This window comes from Schistocerca nitens, chromosome 7 (genome assembly GCF_023898315.1).
Source record: "Schistocerca nitens isolate TAMUIC-IGC-003100 chromosome 7, iqSchNite1.1, whole genome shotgun sequence".
Taxonomy (NCBI): Eukaryota; Metazoa; Arthropoda; class Insecta; order Orthoptera; family Acrididae; genus Schistocerca; species Schistocerca nitens.
This window is the reverse complement of record NC_064620.1, coordinates 530,902,360-530,929,289: the sequence shown is the minus strand read 5'-3', so window position 1 is coordinate 530,929,289 and position 26,930 is coordinate 530,902,360.

Genomic DNA, 26,930 nt, shown 5'->3' with positions numbered 1-26,930 from the left:
TTCTCCTCTAGCAGTGTAGAACTGTGTGCAGAGGTTTACGTAGATCCCGTCCGTTTGCGTTTCTTGAGTTAGTGTCACTAGTAATCCATATGTTCATTCCCTGCAGTGATAACGTATTTTGTGCAAAATAAACACACCCCTGGGATGAGGCACGCGTTGGAGGGCCGGTATACCTTTGTGAATCACCCTGTAATTGCCTTTTCTGACGTAATGGGGTAGACAGAGTGGGGAGTCACCTGACAAACCTTCGGTGCGCAGACCTTTGAAGAAGGGAAGTGCATGAACACAATCCGGTAACCTACATTCTCTTGCACATATTTCGTTTTTAAACCACTTCACTCAAAGATAAACATTATTTTTACATCGTTAGAACAATAGTTTTCATTATCGCCGAATTATCTATCCCTTGTAAAGCGGAAGTTATTAGCCCTAGATAAAAAAATCAATAGGACCATGCCTGTAGGAACTTTAACCCTTCTAGATCTGAATTTTTTCTGCGTGAAGGAAACTTTTCGTTTAAGCTGTAATTCATTTTCAATGAATTTAGACTCAAGATTTATACAAAAATATGAACCTTTTTTCAAAATTATAGTTCTTACACTTGCCTTCTTTTTATGGGCCAAAATAACTAATTTTGAAGCATTCACTGTTGTAATAAATTAACTACTCATTCACTAACGATCACCCAGAATAACAACAATATTATTCAATTATATATTTGACTATAACTAACCAGCCATTTCAGAGTGTTCTTGCGGTCACAAGCTGCTGCGCGCTGCTACATTGACATGTTGACATACTTTTATAATGGAACCCAAAAGTTGGCAGCGCTGGTACATGATGAAAAGACCGAACATTCACAAATGTGTATATGGAGTTTCCATTCGCAAAAAATTTCTGTTGCAGCTAAGACACATTGAAAGGTAATGTACACAATTGTAGCCAAACGAATTGTACTGGGAAACATTTTCGATAGAAGCAGCCGATTTCGAATTATTCGAGAAAAACACCAGAAAGTGAAATTCAAATCCATCACCATGCCAGCGTTCACATCCCACCGAACAGGATTTTTGGTGTGTCGTTCATGACACTCGATCCTATCATTGTGCAAAAATTTACGACTACAGGATTTTTTGTGCTTAATTTTCCTTGGTTAACTGGACTACATCCTCTGATCCACAATCAGAGGCACAAGGTGTTCTATTGAACTGCAATGACAACGCCAATAATCATGTGAAATACTGTAAAAATTTTTTATCTTACCTCTGGAAGCCGTTAAAAGCCAATCTGCCAATACGAGGGCGTTAAATAAGTAATACACTATTTTTTTCGGAGAGTAGGTTGGTTTTTATCATAAATCCAATGTTCCATGTATTGCCCCATTCTTCTGGCTACAAAGCAGTGTTTCTCAACACTATCTCTGTTAAAAGCGACGGCATTGTACTACGTTACTGGGAGAGGCCGGCCGGTGTGGCCAAGCGGTTCTAGGCGCTTCAGTCCGGAACCGCGCGACCGCTACGGTCGCAGGTTCGAATCCTGCCTCGAGCATGGATGTGTGTGATGTCCTTAGGTTAGTTAAGTTTAAGTAGTTCTAAGTTCTAGGGGACTGATGACCTCAGATGTTAAGTCCCATAGTGCTCAGAGCCATTTGAACCATTTTACTGGGAGAGCCTGTTTTGCACACACGGTACCACTGTACTGGTTGACGTCGGAACCAACGTCTTGCTGCATCAGTAACCTTCCCGTCCTCAGCCTTGCAAAGCGCAAGCCAGTCTACGCAGATGGTTCTTCGTTGCTCTTTATGGTATTCTGTGTCCGCCCCCGGTAGCTGAGTGGTCAGCGCGATAGAATGTAAATCCTAAGGGCACGGGTTCGATTTCCGGCTGGGTCGGAGGTTTTGTCCGCTCAGGGACAGGTTGTTGTGTTGTCCTAATCATCATCATTTCATCCCCATCGACGCGCAAGCCATCGTAGTGGCGTCAAATCGAAAGCCTTTAACCCGGCGAACGGTCTACCCGCCGGGAGGCCCAAGTCACAAGACATTCACGCTTTTATTTATCTGTGTGGATTCGTTAACCGACAAAATTGCCATATTTCGTAGAGTCGATTTTCACAAATAAAGAAGAGGTCAACAATTTTGCAAAAAGAATAATCATTACTGACGAGTCACATTTTCATCTGTGTGAATGTCCTCCGCCGGCAGCTGAGTGCTCAGCGCGGCAGAATGTCAATCCTAAGGTCCAGGGTTCGATTCCCGGCTGGGTCGGAGATATCCTCCGCTCAGGGATTGCGTGTTGTGTTGTCCTAATCATGATCACTTCATCCTCATCGACGCTCAAGTCGCCGAAGTGGCGTCAAATGTAAAGACTTGCACCCGGCTTAGTGCCCTACCCGACGGGAGGCCCTAATTACACGACATTTTTTATGGTATTCTGTTAGGCGGCGAGGAAGCTAGCCGGCACACACCTCTGAGCACCCCAGCTGGTGGACGAGTGTGTCAGCAATGAAAACAGAGACGTCCAGTTGTGCAGTGACGTGAATGATTGTCATCCGTCGATCACCTCGAATGCGAATGTTCTCATGTTCCAACACTGGAGGCCCCACAGATGTGCGCTGTCTGCCGGGACACGGGATTTCGGACAGGTTTGCGATGATGACAGACAACTCGCCCAACGACTCACTTTGCTTTTGTTCACGACCAGACGTCTGTTAACATTCTGCAGGAGCCTGTGAATATCTACGATGTTTTAGTTTTCCGCCAAAAGAAACTCAGTGACAGCCGTCTACTTGGAACGCCCCTCCGGTACAGGCGGCATTTTGAAGGCTACGTATCACGCCGCTACCTATCTGAACTTCATGAAGTCTTGTGGGGCTGAAGCCGAAATATTCCACGATGCATTTTTTCAATCCAATCCGGCAGAGAAAAAAAAATGTGTTCATTGAACGCGCCTCGTAAAACGAGGTGACCGGATGACCGTTGTAGAGGTTAGGAACAGAGATACTACGTCACATTCGCTGAGCAGTCAGTTACGAAAAAATAATGGCTCTGAGCACTATGGGACTTAACATCTGAGGTCATCAGTCCCCTAGAACTTACAAGGGAACCTCCCCATCGCAACCCCCTCAGATTTAGTTATACGTTGGCACAGTGGATAGGCCTTGAAAAACTGAACACAGATCAATCGAGAAAACAGGAAGAAGTTGTGTGGAAGTATGAAAAAATAAGCAAAATATACAAACTGAGTAGTCCATGTGCAAGATAGGCAACATTAAGGACAATGTGATCCCAGGAGCGCAGTAGTCCCGTGGTTAGCGTGATCAGCTGTGGAACGAGACGTCCTTGGTTCAAGTCTCCCCTCAAGTGAAAACTTTAATTTTTTATTTTCAGTTTATGTGACAAACTCTTATGTTTTCATCACTTATTTGGGAGTGATTACCACATCCACAAGAAAACCTAAATCGGGCAAGGTAGGAGAATCTTTTTACCCATTCGCCAAGTGTACAAGTTAGGTGGGTCGACAACATATTCCTGTCATGTGACGCACATGCTGTTACCAGTGTCGTATAAAATATATCAGACGTGTTTTCCCGTGGAGGAATCGGTTGACCTATGATCTTGCGATCAAATGTGTTCGGTTCCCATTGGAGAGGCACGTCCTTTCGTCTACTAATCGCGCGGATTTGCGGTGCGGTCGCAAAACACAGACACTAAACTTGTTGCAGTGCACAGAGACGTCAATGAACGAACGGACAGATCATAACTTTGCGAAAATAAAGAAAGTAAAATTTTCAGTTGAGGAAGGACTTGAACCAAGGATCTCTCCTTCTGTAGCTACTCACGCTTACCACGGGACCACGGCGCTCCCGAGTTCACATTTGTCTTGATGTTGCCTATCTTGCACATGGACTACTCAGTTTGTACATTTTACTAATTTTTTTCACGGTTCCACACAACTTCTTCTTGTTTTCTCGATTGATCTGTGTTCAGTTTTTCAAGGCCTATCCACTGAACCAACTTATAACTAAATCTGAGGGGGGTGCGATGGGGAGGTTCCCCTGTTAGAACTACTTAAACCTAACTAACCTAAGGACATCACACACATCCATACCCGAGGCAGGATTCAAACCTGCGACCGTAGCGGTAGCGCGGTTCCAGACGGAAGCGCCTAGAACCGCTCGGCCACAAAGGCCGGCAGCAGTCAGTTACGGTTTGAAGTATAGCTAGCAGATGTAACGGAGGAAAATATCTCCCTCATTATGGGAAATGAAACAGTTTGGTGTGTCACGTGAGAAATATGATGTCAGACGCTGTACTGACTTCCGGTGTGAGAGGAGAGCGCAGGTGACTAGGGACGAAGTACTGTGGCGTTCGATCACGGCCGGACGACGGGTTCCGGAAGTAAAGAGTCCCCAATCTCCCAATCGCGAGGGCACTGGAGTTGTACCGTGAGCAAAGCAATCGACTCCACCACTGGCAACTGCCGTCGGCGTCACGTATTACTGGCACTTGTCGCAGCTAAGTATCGAGGACTGTAATGGCAGATAGACACACTACAGTATACACAAAGTACAGGGTGTTTCAAAAATGACCGGTATATTTGAAACGGTAATACAAACTAAACGAGCAGCGATAGAAATACACCGTTTGTTGCAATATGCTTGGGACAACAGTACATTTTCAGGCAGACAAACTTTCGAAATTACAGTAGTTACAATTTTCAACAACAGATGGCGCTGCGGTCTGGGAAACTCTATAGTACGATATTTTCCACATATCCACCATGCGTAGCAATAATATGGCGTAGTCTCTGAATGAAATTACCCGAAACCTTTGACAACGTGTCTGGCGGAATGGCTTCACATGCAGATGAGATGTACTGCTTCAGCTGTTCAATTGTTTCTGGATTCCGGCGGTACACCTGGTCTTTCAAGTGTCCCCACAGAAAGAAGTCACAGGGGTTCATGTCTGGCGAATAGGGAGGCCAATCCACGCCGCCTCCTGTATGTTTCGGATAGCCCAAAGCAATCACATGATCATCGAAATATTCATGCAGGAAATTAAAGACGTCGGCCGTGCGATGTGGCCGGGCACCATCTTGCATAAACCACGAGGTGTTCGCAGTGTCGTCTAAGGCAGTTTGTACCGCCACAAATTCACGAAGAATGTCCAGATAGCGTGATGCAGTAATCGTTTCGGATCTGAAAAATGGGCCAATCATTCCTTTGGAAGAAATGGCGGCCCAGACCAGTACTTTTTGAGGATGCAGGGACGATGGGACTGCAACATGGGGCTTTTCGGTTCCCCATATGCGCCAGTTCTGTTTATTGACGAAGCCGTCCAGGTAAAAATAAGCTTCGTCAGTAAACCAAATGCTGCCCACATGCATATCGCCGTCATCAATCCTGTGCACTATATCGTTAGCGAATGTGTCTCGTGCAGCAATGGTAGCGGCGCTGAGGGGTTGCCGCGTTTGAATTTTGTATGGATAGAGGTGTAAACTCTGGCGCATGAGACGATACGTGGACGTTGGCGTCATTTGGACCGCAGCTGCAACACGGCGAACGGAAACCCGAGGCCGCTGTTGGATCACCTGCTGCACTAGCTGCGCGTTGCCCTCTGTGGTTGCCGTACGCGGTCGCCCTACCTTTCCAGCACGTTCATCCGTCACGTTCCCAGTCCGTTGAAATTTTTCAAACAGATCCTTTATTGTATCGCTTTTCGGTCCTTTGGTTACATTAAACGTCCGTTGAAAACTTCGTCTTGTTGCTACAACACTGTGTTCTAGGCGGTGGAATTCCAACTCCAGAAAAATCCTCTGTTCTAAGGAATAAACCATGTTGTCTACAGCACACTTGCACGTTGTGAACAGCACACGCTTACAGCAGAAAGACGACGTACAGAATGGCGCACCCACAGACTGCGTTGTCTTCTATATCTTTCACATCACTTGCAGCGCCATCTGTTGTTGAAAATTGTAACTACTGTAATTTCGAAAGTTTGTCCGCCTGAAAATGTGCTGTTGTCCCAAGCATATTGCAACAAACGGTGTATTTCTATCGCTGCTCGCTTAGTTTTTATTGCCGTTTCAAATATACCGGTCATTTTTGAAACACCCTGTATTTGCCAACTAAGTTACTGGAAAAGATCAATCTGTAAAGAGACAGAACGCTCACAAAAACCTCTTCGCATTTGATTACAGAAACGACCGTCTCCTGAAACTCTGATGAGGAATGTTGTTATTACTTTTTTACTGAACTGCTGTGAGCTACTTTCTATGCTAGTGTTGCTCTTTATTTGGTACATGTCCAAAGAATAAGGAGATATGAATCGAAACCTTGTCGTACGAATCACACAAAATTGTGTTAATTGCCTGTGATCTACCTTTCTTGCTTCACGTGCAGAATGTGAGGATGAATTCGTCACGGAAAATTACCTTACGAACTGCTGGGGGCTCTGGAAGCATAGTAAATGATTGAAACAGCGCCAGTGCTTACTTAAGGCATTTACTACAGGGCCTACTAAGAAAATACATGGTGATAAATCGTGGGCCCACGTGCCCGCAGCAATAGAAAAGAAATTACAGAATTTTATGTCATAATTCTCTGCACCGGACATTCTAAAAGAAGCTAGCACAAATGATCATACTTGCTCCCATGTCATCATTTCACAGATATAATAATGCTGGCGCCCCCGTATTAAAGTTACTATGTTTTCTGATGCTCATTTGAAATATCACAGCTGAAACACTAATTGAGGGTATGTATTCAGTTATCGCCCTCGCTGAAGATAGCATGTAACTTAGACGGTCAGCCCTACATAGCGCTATCCCAATAGAGACCATCAGTACTTTTTTTTTTCATTTGAATACCCGGTGTCTGCTCCTTAGAAAGAATAGGCACCAAACAGATCCATCTGCTGTGAAATACTACATGTAAATTGAAGGGGGATCACTGTAACCAGCTGCAGCGGGACATTAAGGGTAACCAGCAGCGACGAGCGAAAATGTCTACCTGACTGGGATTCGAATCCGGGATCTCGTGATTACTAGGCACGTGCTATAATCACTGCGCCATCCGGGACACAGCATTATCGCTCCTGCACGGACTATCTCGGTACGTCTCAAGCCCGATCCACGCTGCCACCGAACGCCACCAACCCTGTCCATTATAGTACCGTTCGCTACTTAGAGATCCCCACAGGTCGGACGTATTTGTGCTCTTGCACTGAAGAAAGTGGATGCATTGCTCAGCCATGCTTATCAACTATTGCAACGCATGGTGTCTTCCTAGTAACCAGTAGGTCCCGGGTTCGAATCCCGGTCCGGTATACATTTTCGTAAGTCGCCGCTAATTCTGCTTAAGGTCCCACTGCAGCTGATAGCAGTGATCCCCTTCAATTTACATATAGTAATTTTTTTCTTTATTACTGGTTTATACCTTGCCAGGAGATCAAAATTACTCTTTAGCTAAAGTGCTACGATGGCTGACAGCTTTGTCACATCATGGAACACATGAAACAGTAAATTTTGTTTTAAGTGACATATAGAAGATATTCTTATTAATAATGAAAACTGGTAAGCGTTACACAGGACTTAAAAAAAAAGTGGAAGTGATTTTGTTGCTATTGTTATGCAGCGGTGGTGTTGGTAAAGTATGGAAGGAAATAATGTTCATGATGAAGCCGAAAACTATAGTAAGAGACGGCCTGACACAAGTTTAGTTTCAGGTGGGGATGGACAGGAAAAGGAGGGGGAACGGTAGGATACGTTTCGAAAAGTCCACGATTCACTGCGATACACATTTATGTTCGTTGTTGGAAGAGAGCTTGTGGGACGAATAACTCTCCCCCTGCACTTCTTATACCTCCTTGCTTCGTATGTCATACATTATTTTACACTCACCAGAATAGCCATGCATGTTAATCCTAACGCTTCCGGGACGCGGAGGTATGACAACCCAGGATCGAAACCGGCCGGTCGATTAACGACGAGGGATAGGTATTATGGTCAGGCTGTATGTGGTTTTTAGGCGGTTTCCCACACCCCACTAGGTGAATACCGGTGTGGTTCCAATGTTCAGCCTACGCAAACATTTAGAGCCCTTTCTGACACTTGCACACAGAATTTACGCTATACGCAGATAGACAAGACATCTGTCCTTTGGGGTGAATAGCAGACAGATGACCTTAGCTGTTTGGCCTCCTCAAAGACTTACTCAGCATCAACATTACTTTAGATCCAAGACAAAAGTTATTCACTTGGCTCTATATGTGGTTCACGGTTTTGATGTCAATTTCATGCATGCTGCTTCTGGATATTTTTGTGTTTTAAAGTTGTCGATGCTTTCGCGGCCACTCGCTGGCGTAGTCAGTTAGCCTTTTTATCAGGATCTTCGGCCGACAATTGTTTAATTACTTTTATGACTGACATTTCGCCAGCACTAGTAGCTAGTGTTGTCAATTGTTCAATCTCCAGTACGCCAACCGCAAAGGAGGGTGAACTTCTGACACTGCCACGTCTACACCAATTGTACGTTTCTTTATTCCGCTTTCATTTCATGTTCCATGCTTGGTAGACTGTTCACTCCATTCAACAGGTCTTTCTCACTTTCAGAGAGGATAACAACAGGAGTCCTGATGTTCTTTCTCCACTAATACACTTTGGAACCTTTCTTTTATTTCATTCATGGCTTCTTGGATGTACAGTAGAGCAGAAAACTAGTATTCCAGCCATTTTGGGGGGCTAATTCTTTGGCCTACCATTCTTATTGTTATTATTCTTTTTGTCGTACATATTATACATTACCTGTCTTTCCCTAAAGCGTACACTTATTTTTCTGATTATTTCAAACATTCCACTACTTCACAAGTCGAATCCTTTTTCTAGGACGACAAATCCAACGACTGTGCTTCGATTTTCCTCCATTATCAAGTGTATAGAGTAACTTTTCTAAAACCAAACAGCTTGTCACTCGGAAGATACTAATTTTCCTATCACAGTCTTGAGTTTTTATTCTGGTAGGGAACTATCATACATGAGTCATCAAGCAGCTTTTCTGATGTTGGCCTGTTCTTGCTGTTTAAGGATTTATGTGGATGACATTATTCCGAAAGTAGCTTGGTATGTCTCAAGCATCATAGTATCGACTCTAACTTGAACAGTTGTTTACTTTAAATTTATAAATGTCGATGGAATGTTATGTACCCCTTCTGTTGTTTGGTCTCAAGACTTTCAAATCTCCCTAAAAGTCTTGCTCATACTGAATCTCGTATGTCGTTGAAGACGGCGGCGATTTCTTCTTCTGTCACGTTATCACACTGTTACTCCCTCTCGCAGAGACTGTCATTGTACTGTATCCATGTATCTGCTCTCTCAGTGCCTATACTGATGCTTTTGTTTTAATTCTCAGAACGTTATTTTCACATTCGTATGGCTGAATATGCTCTTGCGAAAACGACGACTTCTGCAAAATATCGCTTTCGCTTCCTTGAACTTTCTCTTTTTATCTTTCTTTCATTCCTAAGTGATTTATGTTAAAGGAACGTAGAAGCAAAAGCTATGAATATTTCAAGGGTAGGTAAGGTGTTCAGCCCTGCTCTTTAATAGGAACCATCCCGCCATTTGCCTAGGGCAATAATCACGGATGACCGCACGCAGATTTGAACCGTCATCTCCGGAATACCAGTCCAGTATGCTATCTATTGCACTAGCTCACTCTGTGTGACTGACGTGCTGAAAGTGGGGAGGGGGGGGGGGGGTACCTGCTGACATCGTGCCGGACCTCCCTTATCCCAGCATGGTACAGCGACGTGGCATGGACTTCACAAGTAGTTTGAATTCCTCTGCAGAAATATTGAGCCATGCTGCCCTTTAGCCATCCATAATTGCGAAAGTGTTGGCGGTGTATAATTTTGTGCACTAACTGGCCTCTTAATTATTCCCCATAAATGTTGGATAGGATTCATGTCAGGTGGTCTAGGTGGGCAAATCAGTCGCTCAAATTGTCCAGAATGTTCTTCAAATCGATTGCGGACAACTGTGGCCGACGGACCATTCTCTATGTGGACAAATAATTTGCTCCAGAATGTTTTTCAAACCGATCGAGAACATTTGTAGCCCGGTGACAATTCCGTTGTTCTTTTGGAACATGAAGTCCCAGAATGGCTGAAAATGGTCTCCAAGTAATCGAACATAACCATTTCCAGTCAATGAGCGGTTTAGTTGCACCAGAGAACCCAGTCCATTCCATGAAAACATAGCCCACGCCAAAATGTAGCCACCACCAGCTTGCCCAGTGCCTTGTTGACAACTTGGATTCGTGGCTTCTTGGGGTCTGCTACCATCAGTTCTTTCCAACTGTAACCTGGTCTCATGTGATCATGTCACGGTTGACCTGTAGTCTAGCGTCCAACCGATGTGGTCATGAGCCCATTGGAGACGCTGCAGGTGATGTCGTGCTGTTAGCAAAGTCACTTGCGGGGCTGATGCAATAGACCATTGACGCTAAATTTTGTCGCGCTATCCTAACGGACACGTTCCTCATACGTCCCACACTTATTTCTGCGGTTGTTTCACACAGTCTTTTGCCTGTTAGCACAGACAATTCTACGCAACCGCCGTTGCTGTCTGTCGTCAAGTGAAGGTCGTCGACCACTGCGTTTTTCGTGGTGGAAATCCCTAAATTTTGATATTCTCGCCACATTCTTCACACTGTCGATCTAGAATACTGAATTTCCTAACGACTTGCACGTTCAAAGTCAATTTACGTCGAGTCACGTCGGAAATCTTTTCACATCAATCAGCTGAGTGCAAATGACAACTCGGCCAACACAATGCCCTTTTATAGCTTGTATTCGCGATATTACTGACATCTGTGTATGTGCACATCGTTATCCCGTGACTTTTGTCACTTCATTGTATGTTGCTGGTCTGCTTCCCTTTTAATGAAAATTTTGAGATGTCTTTATCCGTCGATCAGTTTCAGTATTACACACGATTTTTCGCAGTTTACTTTCTTACACAAGTATCTCTGAGTCCATATTCAGTTATTATCCTGTTTACAGTGCCCTACTTCTTCTAAACTGAATTACCTGTTCTGGTATTAATTATCACAGTATCTAGATCCTCAGAGAACTTCAAAGTGCTCCTTGCTTTATTTTACACTGACTCATTTCTTGATTGTTATTGATCATCATCTTTAATATCTGCCTACTCTTGAACATGGATCATTTACTTATCCTCGCTTTCTTTGTTGTTGTTGTTGTTGTTGTTGTTGTGGTCTTCAGTCCTGAGACTGGTTTGATGCAGCTCTCCATGCTACTCTATCCTGTGCAAGCTTCTTCATCTCCCAGTACCTACTGCAACCTACATCCTTCTGAATCTGCTTAGTGTATTGATCTCTTGGTCTCCCTCTACGATTTTTACCCTCCACGCCCTCCAATGCTAAATTTGTGATCCCTTGATGCCTCAAAACATGTCCTACCAACCGATCCCTTCTTCTAGTCAAGTTGTGCCACAAACGTCTCTTCTCCCCAATCCTATTCAATAACTCCTCATTAGTTACGTGATCTACCCACCTTATCTTCAGCATTCTTCTGTACTCGCTTCCTTAACACATTCGAATTCTGACATCCCGTTATGCGCCTTGTGCTCTGTTACCTTCCGTTAGTCTTAAAGTTGTCTGTAACGTTTAAAACTTTCACTACTCAATCACTTGAATATTATTTAGTGAATGTTTGATGTCAAGATACAATTTTGCTCCTGTTTATCGATTTCCACCAACCTAGTTTATCTTTGGGTCAGTCGATAAAGTGTTCACGAAGACTCTTTGAGTTCCGGCTTAGCAGGCCAATAAGTTCCCAACCTACCCCACCACGAATTCTGGTAGGATGTTTGAAGACACACAACATTGTGGACCTTAATTTGATGTCTTGTATTGGCAGTCTCAATGAGAGGTCGGCTTTTTGTGACATGACGGCGCGGTAAAATATTGTGCCAGATGAGCACATTTTCAGTACGTTGTTTTAATCATTCAGAGATCGAGCAGTTCGCGCATCATTATTTCCGTGCTCCATGTCACAAATCTTAAGGTAGAGGGTTCAGTGAAATCTTGATACGCTTGGAAACGTGTCTTCAGTGTGGAGATCTGGTATTTGTGTTTTGTAAGCAGAGCGAGTATTCATGCTCGGCACACTGTCTGTTTGCTATCAGTTCATCCGAACTGGACAACATTTAATTTCGTCACACTCTGAACCAATGGGCTTCTGCCATTGTTTTACGTCTTGTATAAATTTCATCTTGTCTCGTTTCCTTAAACGTGTTCAAAGTTTTGTATCACACGTTTTAGGAGATTTAGTGTTACACATACTATTGTGGATTAACTAATTTTGGAGACAATTATGTGGGTTTATGTTAAAATATCTTTTCAGTCAATAATCTTTCCTTACCGCAACTTTCCTTTTAGACGAGTTTGTATCTAGTTACCCTCAGCAGTTAGCATACGACATCATTCAATGCACAGTGTACAATCCGTCTTCAGCAATGGTAGTTGCTTTCTGGAATTCTTACTACGATTTTTCTCTCCTCTATCCCAACAGCTAACCACACCTAGTATTTCGGCAAACCTCAAAACAGAACAGCCAGTCACGCTATTCAAAAGTATCTGTACTTCTTGGCCCACGTTAATGAAAGTATGGTATTCCATCTTTGTATTACATACCAAAAATATCTATCACCCCACAAATGCACGTAAAGAATTATATATTACATAAGCTGCATAAAATTCTACCATTTTCAAAAAATTATTGTCAGCAATATAGTGCTTTAAAAAATATATAAGATTCTTCACTTGAATTGCAAAATACTCTATTCTTTAAACTTGTCATCGGTCTGTCTCTCCTAACCCTCTAATCCAGGAATTGTGTGTTTTTTCGTCAGAACACACCATTTATTTATGGAAGCTTTGTTTCTTTTTCTAGCTTACCTGCAGAATTATTTTTTTAAATTCCGCAAGTGGATTACATGTGCATTCCACACAGTTCCATTGCAATGTTAAATTGTACAAAGCTTCTGCCTTTTAATATGTACACGAAGATCAGTTACAAATCAAATTCAATGGTTTTACATTTTTACACATACTTAAAAATAAGTAAAAATCATATTTCATACTTTTATAATGTTTCACACATACACAACAAAATCAGTTACATATCACGTTTGGAGTTGTTATATTTTCACACATATACATTAAAACAGACCATTTATGCAGCCAACTGCATTGGATCCATTCCAGTGCTTCCTCAAATTTTTCTGAGGTAGGGAATTCTGGAATAGGCCTTCAATTGAGCCTTGTAACGTCAAGGAGAAGCAGAACTAACACCCTAGGTAAGAAATTCAAATCAGTTACAAATCACTTTTCAGGTGGTAGTGTCCCCAGGCTAAGGTGTTCACTTCATCATCTTGTGATGACAAACCTAACTTGTGTTGTTTAACGTAGTTGCACAATCAACATGTTGGATAGTCGTTCAAAGGAATGAGAAAGAAACTGTAACATGTCAAAACCTTTTTAAATTACGTAAGTCTATTGTTAAATAAACCACTGTCCACACAGTTATGACCTCATGTAACAGTGCTCACTTTATCATCTACAATACTATGAAAAGCTTATCATATTTTGGCAAAAGTGCTAATTTTCATTGTTTTGTAGTCGAAACTGTGTGTTGCTCAGATCGAATTATATATTGCACAGTCGTTTTTCAGTGTTACTTAACAGAATCCCTCGTACTCTTCAGTGTTAGTATTTTTCCTGATGAGTGTCTCACTCCTTCCATTGCGTCTCAGATTTGATACTGTACATTTTTTTCCTTCCAGATCTGTGATTTATGTAAATATCCCTCCTGATAATTCATCTTTCACTAAACCCACTTTCTTTTCATTAACACATAGGGTGTTATAAATGTTGCTATCAGCATAAGCTTAAGCGTCAAGCGACATATGCACATTACTTTTAATAACATCATAAATAGTTTACGTGGCTATCCATAGCTGTGTTTTGGTGCATATTTCTTCATCATGCTGCCATAATCAATATTGAGAAGCAGCGTGTTATAAATATTTTAATAGCTTTCCTGCAGCTAAGGGATCGTTACAAACAGTGTTAAATCTAATTATTTCAGTTGCAACCCCATTTTCATTCAATACAACACCGTGTTTTAGACTCGGTCTTGCAATCAGAGCAACAGCACTTTAACTTCATCTTATTCAACTTACACACAGTTTGTACAGTTCGTCGAAAACACTATTATTTGAAAGTTTGAAAAAAGTTTTTCTGAAACTGCTTATATTCATTCGTAAGTTTCTGGACATTAATATCGAGCTTGATCACAATTTCTGATGAATTTTGCTTAGAATAAGAACATTCTTCAGAGACTGATTTAAATTTCTATGTTGGACCATATAGCTTTTCTTATAGTATGAAGTGGGAACCTATTTTTAAATCCTGACCTGTTGATGCTAGCTGGTGGTACAGTTTTCTATGGGCGTAATAATAGGTCAGAGTAATATTCATGTAAATTTTCGGGGTACTCACGATACACTTATAAAATGCCCCCTGTTTGTGAATCGTCTGGTAACCTCACTATATGCACACAAACTCAGAATATGGTAGGTATTGCAACATGAGCTGGCTGCAAAGACTTACAACGTTAAGGTATATAATATAAGACTTAATCTTATTTTCATCATCGTCAGACACGAACTTATTGTTTACAACTGTATATCTGTGTGAAAATCGAACAGTACCTCGTCTGATGCCATGCTCGACAAGTTGTAGTTGTTTTATGTCTGCACTAAGTTGTAATTTTGCGTTGGTAGTTTTTAGCAATACATCGCTGTCAAGACGAGTGAGGTCACATAATAGACTGGGTGTAATCCGCATGTTTCAAGACAGAGTTCGCGGAAATTTTCAAACACCGATCAAACACCAAAAGCAACACAAACGGAGTATCTCCCAATGTCGTGCATTCAAATAATACTATTTACGCTCTTCGGTAATCCAGTTCTTTGACTGTTGTTACACCTATTAGCTAGCTTTTCAACATCTCAGTTGATGGCAGCTGGTCGCATAACGAAAAGAACTGGTCAGTTGGATACTCGTATGGAAACACACTTGTCTTATTGATCAAATTAAAAACTGCTCACAGTCAGGAAAATACTATATTGTTGTGATCAACTCATCCGCATTTAAATATGAGACAAATTTTTCCAGGGAGTGCTGCAGGAATCGGAGAAACTTACAAACGAAAATTTTAGTCGCTTTTTCCACACGTTCAGGTATGTTCATAATTATAGAATACACGCTACAGTCTGTGAGATTGTCAAAGGGAACAGGCAGAATCTGCCAGTTTCTACTGTTTGAAACACCTCTTCCTCTTATGTACTAATAATCACGTAATTAGTATATTTTGCCTTGCAGTGTGAATTGTTTCCTAAAGTATTCCATGGTACAGCTGAAACTGTAACTATTGGTCACGGTGACTACAGTGCACATGAAATGGGATACTACAGGATTTGTGCACATGAACTGCGTTACTAACATCTAGCTGTACCAAGAATTCGATGTCTGTATGTGTAACATATGGCAGCATTAATTGTTTGTCAAACATGTCGAATTTTAAGAAGTGTTTCTCTGTTTTGTGCATGAACTACTGAGACTGGTCTGAATTGCGAACAATCAAGTAAATGTGCAGCCAACTTCCCTTTATGATGGAAGTAGCAGAAACGGCACTCATACCACTATAAAGCGATGAGAGGGAATAAAGCTACAATGTGCTAGCCTCAAACGGTATTTTGTACAAGAGAAATGGTAAATTTTTGTGTTTGCAACAGGTAGCATTAACACGTTCACATGTACCTCATGTTAATGGTATTTTCAGAAATACAAAGGAACCACTTTAACTTCTTGTGTTCTACTTGCCGTCCTACAATCATCGTGTTCAGAGTTCTGATTAACAAAAACATTAACAGATACATTTTCATTGTTTCTCTCAAATATTTACACATGCTTTGGTTAAGTAGGAAATGACATATCCGCAAATTTTAGTACATCTAATGAAGGTAACTACACATATGGTTCAGTTGCTCATTTTCTTCGTACAAACAAGCCGTAATTGAGCATTTGAATCAATAATCATCATTCTTTGAATTAATATTTATCATGGATTTTTGTTTGCAATAACGTTTGGTAATTTTCTGTACTTTTCAGCATAAAATCATTTATTTATATTAATGTTAATTCAAAGTTTCTTTTATTTATTTTTTGCGAATATCGAATTACAAACGTGAGATGTTTCCATTTTTTTTTTAAATTTTGGTCTGTGACATTCGTTGAACACCATACATACCTGTCTTCAAGAAGGAATAGAGGTGTGTTCTTGGTGTCCCTATAGATTCCCCTAACATCACCTGACTTGGGCAATAGGAACATACAGACAGGTGAGAACTGGCCACAAGAGCTAGCGCATTATGTTGGTGAAGAGCATGATATATACGGCAAGAAAACGCCATTTTTAAAAGCTGAATCTACGCAAACACATTCTACGCTTTCATCACGGATTTTAACACACTTCGTATGTGGCTATCCCATTATTAATAAACTACTTAGTTTCAGGTTGACGACGTCCACAATGTTCAGCCTACTGATGAACTTGCCCATTAGTGTGTCTTTGACTGATGCTCTGGATGGATAATAGATGATAGCCACTTCAGTCCATCGACTACTGCTCCGATTTGGCACTACACAACAGCTTCTACAGGTTCCACAACGCTCCTCTCTTACAGCAAGTAAACAATAGGTTAAAAGATTATATATATATATATATATATATATATATATATATATATATACAATACATATATATATATACTCCTGGAAATTGAAATAAGAACACCGTGAATTCATTGTCCCAGGAAGGGGAAACTTTATTGACACATTCCTGGGGTCAGATACATCACATGATCACATTGACAGAACCACAGGCACATAGACACAGGCAACAGAGCATGCACAATGTCGGCACTAGTACAGTGTATATCCACCTTTCGCAGCAATGCAGGCTGCTATTCTCCCATGGAGACGATCGTAGAGATGCTGGATGTAGTCCTGTGGAACGGCTTGCCATGCCCTTTCCACCTGGCGCCTCAGTTGGACCAGCGTTCGTGCTGGACGTGCAGACCGCGTGAGACGACGCTTCATCCAGTCCCAAACATGCTCAATGGGGGACAGATCCGGAGATCTTGCTGGCCAGGGTAGTTGACTTACACCTTCTAGAGCACGTTGGGTGGCACGGGATACATGCGGACGTGCATTGTCCTGTTGGAACAGCAAGTTCCCTTGCCGGTCTAGGAATGGTAGAACGATGGGTTCGATGACGGTTTGGATGTACCGTGCACTATTCAGTGTCCCCTCGACGATCACCAGTGGTGTACGGCCAGTGTAGGAGATCGCTCCCCACACCATGATGCCGGGTGTTGGCCCTGTGTGCCTCGGTCGTATGCAGTCCTGATCGTGGCGCTCACCTGCACGGCGCCAAACACGCATACGACCATCACTGGCACCAAGGCAGAAGCGACTCTCATCGCTGAAGACGACAGGTCTCCATTCGTCCCTCCATTCACGCCTGTCGCGACACCACTGGAGGCGGGCTGCACGATGTTGGGGCGTGAGCGGAAGACGGCCTAACGGTGTGCGGGACCGTAGCCCAGCTTCATGGAGACGGTTGCGAATGGTCCTTGCCGATACCCCAGGAGCAACAGTGTCCCTAATTTGCTGGGAAGTGGCGGTGCGGTCCCCTACGGCACTGCGTAGGATCCTACGGTCTTGGCGTGCATCCGTGCGTCGCTGCGGTCCGGTCCCAGGTCGACGGGCACGTGCACCTTCCGCCGACCACTGGCGACAACATCGATGTACTGTGGAGACCTCACGCCCCACGTGTTGAGCAATTCGGCGGTACGTCCACCCGGCCTCCCGCATGCCCACTATACGCCCTCGCTCAAAGTCCGTCAATTGCACATACGGTTCACGTCCACGCTGTCGCGGCATGCTACCAGTGTTAAAGACTGCGATGGAGCTCCGTATGCCACGGCAAACTGGCTGACACTGACGGCGGCGGTGCACAAATGCTGCGCAGCTAGCGCCATTCCACGGCCAACACCGCGGTTCCTGGTGTGTCCGCTGTGCCGTGCGTGTGATCATTGCTTGTACAGCCCTCTCGCAGTGTCCGGAGCAAGTATGGTGGGTCTGACACACCGGTGTCAATGTGTTCTTTCTTCCATTTCCAGGAGTGTATATAATGTGGACGTGTGTGTGAGTGTGGGTGTGTGTTGAAAAAAAAAAAAAAGAAAAAAAAATGACGACTAGAGGGCACGACATCAATACCTTGCTGTGAGTGGTAGAGCCAGTGAGTTATAAATTGTTGTGAGTAGTTCCAGTTACTTACAGTCCTGCTCCACCAGGGATAAGCCATTAGTCAACAAATCGTAACTTGTCGGGAAACAGGTCTGCTAAATCAACAAGACGGTAAATGCAAAGAAAATGTAACGACATTTTAAGTGCACGTCTCTTACCTCTATGCTCCAATCATATTTCAGTAACTGGACTTGAATGCATATTCGCTTCCACATTTCAAGGAAGAGGAAACAGTGTCTACTCAACATATGCACATTCAAGGAAAAATTTAATGCATTCTCAGATGCATTTTTCAGCTCTTCACCTTCACGCTGCACAGTTGCATTAACTAGTTTTGTAAGAGTAACTTTCATTTCACGATGAAAAGTGATTTCTCCTGTCAATAACGAGTAAGCATGCTGCTGTTCACGGTAGTAATGCTCGTTTGTGTCATAGAAGGCCTTTAGAAGAGACCTGGCGCTATTTGGAGTAGATTTTTTGCTACGGAAACGCTTGTAACTTGAAATCAAAAGTTGAAAGTCTTTTTCTGAGCTTATAAAACCCATGCAAGTAAATGTGTATAACATTTCAAGGCAGGTATTTTGAGAAATAATTAAAGACTATGTTTTTATAAAAACGTAAAAGGCGGCTTGAGATGAAGAGAAAATAGTGGCGAGACAGAGAAAACAAATAAAATACTTGATGTTGATTAACGCTGGACGTCACCATCTAATATTCACGTTTACAGGGCGACCACCGATACCTCTCAGATACTGTGGAGGTAACGATGGCCGATGTTCTTGTATATAGGAACGATCAGACATCAGAGGATCACCGATTAGTGCAGGAATCGACTGTTAACCTACACGGTAACTAAATCTATTTCACTGGGCATAAACAGGGAAAAAAACTAGTCAGATTTTACGCAGTTGTCAATAAATCATACGAAACAACAGCAGTTGTAAAAGATAACTTAAAGGTAACCGTAGCGTAAAGTAGAAAGATAATATCAGGTTAATATAACAGCACGTAAACCAGAAGCCTATCAGATTCGTTGGATACATCCCGAGATAACGTTGCTCATTCAGGAAAGAAGTACTTGCAAGACGCTCGTTCGACAGTTCGATCACTATTCGTACTTGTTGTGGAACCGTTAATAGTGGGATTAAAAGAGGAGATGGGTGCGACTAGTATGCATGAGAGGGTCACGTATATGGCCATCCAATTCCAGGCACTAGCGCTGATAGAAACAGGCACATCAAAGAGATGTTTGCTTTAGAAATTTTTGGCAGTGTATGTTCCTCATAACACTTACTTCACAGTTACTCTTTGAGTAAACTGCAATAATTTACGGTAAGTCGCCTGTTTGAGTGCTGCACATAAATTTTGTATTTTACTTATGTCCCCACACGTGTTTCACGTTTTAACAAGTTGCATTCAGTGGGTGTCACACGATTTTCCGGTTTTACATTTAAAATGAAGAGGTACTTACAGTAAGACATCCAATTCATTATTTAAAACCATGGAGTTTTCCCCTAATGTGGACAACTAGTTGAATGTTTCCACTTCTGCTTGTAGAATTCATGATTTCTGGTAGCTCTTTGCATTATGTTTCTTTTCCCACAATGACAAAATGACAGTACCTGGAAATAATAAGAGTCTTAATGAGCTTGCATTCAGCACAGCTAGAGATTTTTTTTTCTGACAGTGTAAGTGGTATGTTAACAATGATGGATAGATTAATGCACGGTTTAGACTGTATATTAATTAGGTTGCTTTCAGCGTATTCTGATGTAATAGCTCCATACTTAACAAATATATAAAACCGCTCGCTAGACGAAAGATCCGTACCAATAGACTGGAAAGTTGCACAGGTCACACCAATATTCAATAAAGTCAATAGTACTAATTCACTAAATTAAAAGCCCATATCATTCACGTCGATATGCGGTAGGATTTTGATACATTTATTGTGTTCAAACATTATGAACTACCTCGAAGAGAACACTTTACTGACACGTAATCAACAGGGATAAAGAAAACTTAATAATTAATTGAAACCCTCAGCTGCCGACAGGTGTTGTTAATATACATCGATGGGGAGAGCTGAAAATGTGTACCCCGACCGCGACCCGAACCCGGGACCACCTACTTACATGGCACACGCTCTGTCCATCTGAGCCACCGAGGACACAAATGAAGCGCTACTGCAGGGACTTATCTCTTGCACGCTTCCAGTGAGACACACATTCCTCTATCCAGCTGAGCCACGGAGGATTTGTGGACAATGGGGAATGTGGGTCTCATGGGAAACGTGCAAGGGATAAGTCCCTGCAGGCGCGCTTCATCTGTGCCCTCGGTGGCTCAGATGGATAGAGCGTCTGCCAAGTAAGCAGGAGATCCCGTGTTCGGGTCCTGGTCGGGGCACACATTTTCAGCTGTCCCCATCGAGGTATATCAACGACACCTGTCGGTAGCTGAGGGTTTCAGTTAATTATCATTGATTCTAGAGAAGCTGCACGGTCATAAATGGTATCTGTTCTTTCGGGAATAGTTACTATCTTCAGATATAGATTTAGAAAACATCGTTACTGGGAAACACACCTAGCACTTTATTCACACGAAGTGTTGAGTGCTATTGGCAAGGGATTACAAATTTGTTCCTTATTTCTAGATTCACAGAAGGACTTTGACTCTATACCACACAAGAGGCCTACAGTGAAATTGCATGCTTATGGAATATCGTCTCTGTTATGCGACTGGATTCGTGACTTCCTGTCAGAGAGATCACAGTTCGTAGTAGCTGACGGAAAGTCATCGCGTAAAACAGATGTGATTTCGGACGTTCCCCAAGGTAGTGTTACACGCTCTCTGTTGTTCCTTATCTATATAAACGGTTCAGGACGCAATCTGAGCAGCCTTCTTACGTTTTTTGCAGATAATGCTGTCTTTTATCAATTAGTAAAGTCATCAGAAGGTTAACACCAATTGCAAAGCGATTTAGCTACGTGTATGGTGTGAAAATTGGCTTTTGACACAAAATAATGAAATGTGTGAAGTCATTCTCATGAGTGCTAAAGTGTTAAAGGTAATTCGTTAAACTTCGCTTGTACGATACATTGGTCAAATCTAAAGGCCGTAAATTCAACTAAATACTTCGGAATTATAGTTACGAATAACTTAAACTGGAAGGAACACACAGGAAATGTTGTGGGAAAAGCGAAACAAAGACTGTGTTTTATTGGCAGGACAGTTGGAAGATGCAACAGATCTACCAAAGCGGCTTCTTATACTACGCTTGTCCGTCCTCTTGTGGGGTATTGATGCGTGCTCTGGGATCCTTACCAGATATGATTAACGGAATACATCGAGAAAGTTAAAAAAGAAGCAGTATGTTTTGTGTTAGCGAGATATAGGGGAGAGGGTGTCACATATATGATGCAGGATTTGGGATGGACATCATTAAAAAGTAGGCGCTTCTCGTTGCGGCGGGATTTTCTCACGAAATTACAGTTACCAGTTCTTACCTCCGAATGAGAAAATATTTTGTTGACTCCTATCTACATAGGGAAAAACGATCATTATGCTTTAGATAACGATGCGTTTGTCTTTAGAAAGGGCAAAGGCACCAGCGAGGCAATTATGACGTTGCGGTTGATAATGGAACCAAAGCAAAAGAAATTCAACACACGTTCATAGGATTTGTCATCCTGGAAAAAACGTTCGACAACCTCAAATCGTGCAAGATGTTAGAAATTCTGAGGAAAATAGGAGTAAGCTACAATGGGAGATGGGTAATACACAACATGTATAAGAGCCAAGAGGGAATAATAAGAGTGGAAGACCAAGAACGAAAAACTCGGATTAAAAATGGTGTGAGACCTTGATATGCAATGACGGAAATAAAAAAAAGAAAGGTTCAAGAATGACATTACAACTGAAAGTGAAAGTATATTAGTGACAAGATTCACTGATGACATTGATATTCTCAGTGACAGCGAAGAGGAATTACAGGATCTGTTGAATGAAAGAAGAGGCTAATGAATACAGAATATGTATTGAAAGTAAGTCGAAGAACGACGAACGTAATGCGAAGTAGCAGAAATGAGAAGAGCGAGAAACTTAACATCAGTGTCGATGGTGAAGAAGTAGGTGAAGTAAAGGAATTCTGCTACATAGGCAGCAAAATAATCTATGATAGATGGAGCAAAGAGGACATAATATCACTGGGAAAAGGGCATTCCTGGCTAATAGAAGTCTATTACTATCAAACATTGGCTTTAATTGACGAAAACCTTTCTGAAAATGTGCGTTTGGAGCACAGAATCGTATGATACTGAAACGTGGACTGTGAGAAAACTGGAACACAAGAGAATTGAAGCAGTTGAAATGTGGTGCTACAGAAGAATGTTGAAAAATAGGTGAACTGATAAGGTAAGGAATGAGGAAGTTGTGTGCAAAATCGGAGAGGAAAGGAATGTGTGGAAAACAATGACAAGGAGATGGGAAGGACAGTAGGACACCTGGTGAGACACCAGAGAATGGCTACCAGAATACTAATGGAAGATGTAGAGGGTAGAGATTGGAATGGAGATTGGGTAGAGTTGGAATACATGGAGCAAATAATTGAGGACATAGTTTGCAAGTACTACAAAACAAACGCCATTTGGACTTTTACTTTAATAAAGATATTGGATCTCAATTTCAGTTTAAACCTCGGTGCCACTGTGGGATACGAATCCATAGTAAAAATTTTGGGTTGTCGTAGAACTTTAGTTTGCAGTACTACGAGGCTAATGCGTCTCGCACCAGTAAAGCAGCAGAGGTACCTGCAGTGGCTTGTGATGATGTGCTTTATAGCGTCGTCACTCACCAAGCTATGTCCACAAAAACAGTAATAGATTGTTTACTTCCGATCCGAGTCCTCTAATATTCCCCAAACTGTTCCACAGAAAAGCCTTTCTCTCCAATTTCTCAACTTTCTCCGAATAGAAATTTTTGTTAAATAAGTAGGTGAAGGTGGTATTGCATCTACATGATATAGGTATCTTTACTGCACACAAGTTGTCTCCAGGTGGATTTCATTGTTTGTGGTCGCAGGCGATGGTAGTGGTTATGATGGAGAATAGTGTGAAATAAACTGTTATCACTGCCAGTATTCTGACTATTAGAGTATATGTGCTAGTGTGGGACGCGTTCGTTGTTGCTGCTGCTGCTGCTGCTGCTGCTACTACTGCTACTGTGTGTTCAACATCGAGAGGGGGAGCAGGATAGACATCGATCATAAGTTATTCCTTACTCAAGTTTGTAAAGTAAACAAGATTGTTATAATTATTTTTGTTATGCTTTTCAGGATTTCATAGGATTTGTCGACCTGGAAAAAGCGTCCGACAATATAAAATGGTGCAAGCTGTTCGAGATTCTGAAAAAAGTAGGGGTAAGCTATAGGGAGGGACGGGTCATATACAATATGTACAACAACCAAGAGGGAATAATAAGAGTGGACGATCAAGAACGAAGTGCTCGTATTAAGAAGGGTGTAAGACAAGGCTGTAGCCTTTCGCCCCTACTCTTCAATCTGTACATCGAGGAAGCAATGATGGAAATAAAAGAAAGGTTCAGGAGTGGAATTAAAATACAAGGTGAAAGGATATCAATGATACGATTCGCTGATGACATTGCTATCCTGAGTGGAAGTGAAGAAGAATTAAATGATCTGCTGAACGGAATGAACAGTCTAATGAGTACACAGTGTGGTTTGAGAGTAAATCGGAGAAAGACGAAGGTAATGAGAAGTAGTAGAATTGAGAACAGCGAGAAACTTAACATCAGGATTGATGGTCACGAAGTCAATGAAGTTAAGGAATTCTGCTACCTAGGCAGTAAAATAACCAATGACGGACGGAGCAAGGAGGACATCAAAAGCAGACTCGCTGTGGCCAAAAAGGCATTTCTGGCCAAGAGAAGTCTACTAATATCAAATACCGGCCTTAATTTGAGAAAGAAATTTATGAGAATGTACGTCTGGAGTACAGTATTGTATGGTAGTGAAACATGGACTGTGGGAAAACCGGAACAGAAGAGAATCGAAGCATTTGAGATGAGGTGCTATAGACGAATGTTGAAAATTAGGTGGACTGATAAGGTAAGGAATGAGGAGGTTCTACGCAGAATCGGAGAGGAAAGGAATATGTGGAAAACACTGATAAGGAGAAGGGACAGGATGATAGGACATCTGCTAAGACATGAGGGAATGACTTCCATGGTACTAGAGGGAGCTGTAGACGGCGAAAACTGTAGAGGAAGACAGAGATTGGAATACGCCAAGCAAATAATTGAGGACGTAGGTTGCAAGTGCTACTCTGAGATGAAGAGATTAGCACAGGAAAGGAATTCGTGGCGGGCCGCATCAAACCTGTCAGTAGACTGATGACCAACAAAAAAAAAAAAAAAAAAAAAAATGCTTTTCAGTCCTATGTATGGTTTGATGGGGCCCTCCATGCTACTGTATCCTGTGCGAGTCTCTTCTTCTCTGAATAAACATTTGAGCATGCTTACTGTGTTCGTCTCTAGGTCTCATTTTAAAATACTAAATCAATTTTAGTGAAGTTTTGGCACCAGTTTCTTCTCTCGTTACTTATGGAATCGATCCATCTAATCAAAACCTACTGGGTGTTTCGCAGTTCTCGTTAAACATTATAGAGATTATAGAGGAGGCTTAGTAGATCAAGTTTTACATATAACCAATGCCCGGATCGTCATCCAACGCCGCTACAGAGCGTCAAACCTATAGGTGCCGGCGCCTGTAGACGTATATGATGATGTAACAGACCTTCTGTGATGATGGAGAAAGATAAATGTATCAATTTCAGCTAAGGGACCCTTGTTCGGAAAGGAACGAGTTGGAATTTGTAAGCGGAACACGTCCCCACGCCTCTGACAGCGTAATACATGTGCTGGCACTGTAGTTGCTAAGAGTGTGGCAGACTACTCGTCTATTATACACTCCTGGAAATTGAAATAAGAACACCGTGAATTCATTGTCCCAGGAAGGGGAAACTTTATTGACACATTCCTGGGGTCAGATACATCACATGATCACACTGACAGAACCACAGGCCATAGACACAGGCAACCGAGCATGCACAATGTCGGCACTAGTACAGTGTATATCCACCTTTCGCAGCAATGCAGGCTGCTATTCTCCCATGGAGACGATCGTAGAGATGCTGGATGTAGTCCTGTGGAACGGCTTGCCATGCCATTTCCACCTGGCGCCTCAGTTGGACCAGCGTTCGTGCTGGACGTGCAGACCGCGTGAGACGACGCTTCATCCAGTCCCAAACATGCTCAATGGGGGACAGATCCGGAGATCTTGCTGGCCAGGGTAGTTGACTTACACCTTCTAGAGCACGTTGGGTGGCACGGGATACATGCGGACGTGCATTGTCCTGTTGGAACAGCAGGTTCCCTTGCCGGTCTAGGAATGGTAGAACGATGGGTTCGATGACGGTTTGGATGTACCGTGCACTATTCAGTGTCCCCTCGACGATCACCAGTGGTGTACGGCCAGTGTAGGAGATCGCTCCCCACACCATGATGCCGGGTGTTGGCCCTGTGTGCCTCGGTCGTATGCAGTCCTGATTGTGGCGCTCACCTGCACGGCGCCAAACACGCATACGACCATCATTGGCACCAAGGCAGAAGCGACTCTCATCGCTGAAGACGACACGTCTCCATTCGTCCCTCCATTCACGCCTGTCGCGACACCACTGGAGGTGGGCTGCACGATGTTGGGGCGTGAGCGGAAGACGGCCTAACGGTGTGCGGGACCATAGCCCAGCTTCATGGAGACGGTTGCGAATGGTCCTCGCCGATACCCCAGGAGCAACAGTGTCCCTAATTTGCTGGGAAGTGGCGGTGCGGTCCCCTACGGCACTGCGTAGGATCCTACGGTCTTGGCGTGCATCCGTGCGTCGCTGCGGTCCGGTCCCAGGTCGACGGGCACGTGCACCTTCCGCCGACCACTGGCGACAACATCGATGTACTGTGGAGACCTCACGCCCCACGTGTTGAGCAATTCGGCGGTACGTCCACCCGGCCTCCCGCATGCCCACTATACGCCCTCGCTCAAAGTCCGTCAACTGCACATACGGTTCACGTCCACGCTGTCGCGGCATGCTACCAGTGTTAAAGACTGCGATGGAGCTCCGTATGCCACGGCAAACTGGCTGACACTGACGGCGGCGGTGCACAAATGCTGCGCAGCTAGCGCCATTCGACGGCCAACACCGCGGTTCCTGGTGTGTCCGCTGTGCCGTGCATGTGATCATTGCTTGTACAGCCCTCTCGCAGTGCCCGGAGCAAGTATGGTTGGTCTGACACACCGGTGTCAATGTGTTCTTTTTTCCATTTCCAGGAGTGTATGATGCTCCGGAAACTGTTTTCTCAGACAGCTAGACAACAATTCAAGCAAATCTTGTTAATGG